Raw genomic sequence first — 1,548 nt, forward strand, 5'->3', positions numbered from 1 at the left:
CCAAAATGCCCTATTGCCCCTCCACACACAGCCACACACCCTCATGAATCCCCCACACACACTCTCCCCACACCCCACCATGCATACACACCCTTCCCCAACCGCAACCCACACCCCCCAACACACAATATACAAGAGTAAGGCTTCATTTTTTATTTATTATGCAATCACCTCTATGTACACTACGCAAACACAAATCATGACAAAAGTATTTTTTGTGATAAAATTAAAAGATGTTATAGTTGGTATTTGACTTTTACTATATGATTTGTTTTTTTTCTGGTTCTAAGATAGGAACCCCCCCTCCTAAAAGGAGTACTTCCAGGGGGCAAGGGGATGGACTTTTGGTGGCAAAGGTCAAGGGTTAGGGGAAGGACTTCCGGTCCCAAGATTGCACCTGTGGGTGACCTGTCGGGGGGGATACTACCCTTGTGGCCCTTAACAGCTCACCAAAATGCATTAAGCACCCCTCTAGCTGAAATAATTCCCAGACCCTGGCTTACATAGGTCCAGCCTAGCTCTCTGCTGGTTCCCATCTGCAAGCTCTCTCTCAGGCTGCTTGCCTTCTTAAAGGGGCAGGTGCACCAGCCACCGTCACAAGGTCTTATTGCTTTCCCTTCTCTCTGCTGCCTGGACAGCAAGAGGGGAATCACTGAAAGTGAAGGAGAGAATCTCTCTGCTTAGCTCATGCCCTGCCTAACAGTGCCTCCCAACAGCTGTGAGGAAAGATAATGTCCTTCTCCACTCCAGCATCCTGGGATGGAGCATGCTTAGTCTAGTCAGCCTGTAGGAGATATGAGTGGGTCATAGGAAAGCAGAGCTGGAAAGGTCCTCATAAGGTCATCTAGTCCATCATTCTGTGTAAGGCAGGATCATCTCTGACTAAACCATCCCAGTAAAGTGTCTGTTTAACCTGTTCTTGAAAATTTATTTCCAGGGATGGAGATTCCACAACTGCTCTAGCTGTCCCAATGCTTGACTATCCTCCTAGTCAGAAAGTTCCTCCTAATCTCCAGCCTACATTTCCTCTGCTGAAGTTTGAGTCTATTTCTCCTAATTATGTCTGCTACAGCAACAAAAAAAAGTCTATTTCCACCTTCTCTATAATCATCCTTCAGGTATTTGAAGGCTATTATTAAATCCACCCTCTGTTTTCTCTTCTGCAGACTAAATAATCCCAGTTCTTTTCAGCCTTTCCCTATAAATGGGATGGCCATAATTTGAGGGAAATCTGGGATGGGGGTGCCAGCATGCAAGTGCCTGCACACCCCCTACTGCGGCTCCCAGGAGGGGGTGCTCCCACGACAGCGCAGTGTGCACACATGCTCACACACACATACATACAGCCCCAACCCTATGGCTCCCAGAAGCAGCTGGGCAGGACAGTGTGTGCACACATACACACTCGCACACATGACCCTGTGGCTCTTTCCTTCCTCCAGCCCAAACCCTGACTCTACTGTGCAAGTGACTCCATTCACAGCCCAGCTGAGTCCAGATCAGGAAGCAGCCCATTGGCTGAGCTTCCTGGAGAAAAATGAAGCAAAA

The sequence above is a fragment of the Gavialis gangeticus genome, unplaced genomic scaffold (assembly GCF_001723915.1).
Source record: "Gavialis gangeticus isolate Ggan-Ray unplaced genomic scaffold, GavGan_comp1, whole genome shotgun sequence".
In the NCBI taxonomy this organism is placed as follows: Eukaryota; Metazoa; Chordata; order Crocodylia; family Gavialidae; genus Gavialis; species Gavialis gangeticus.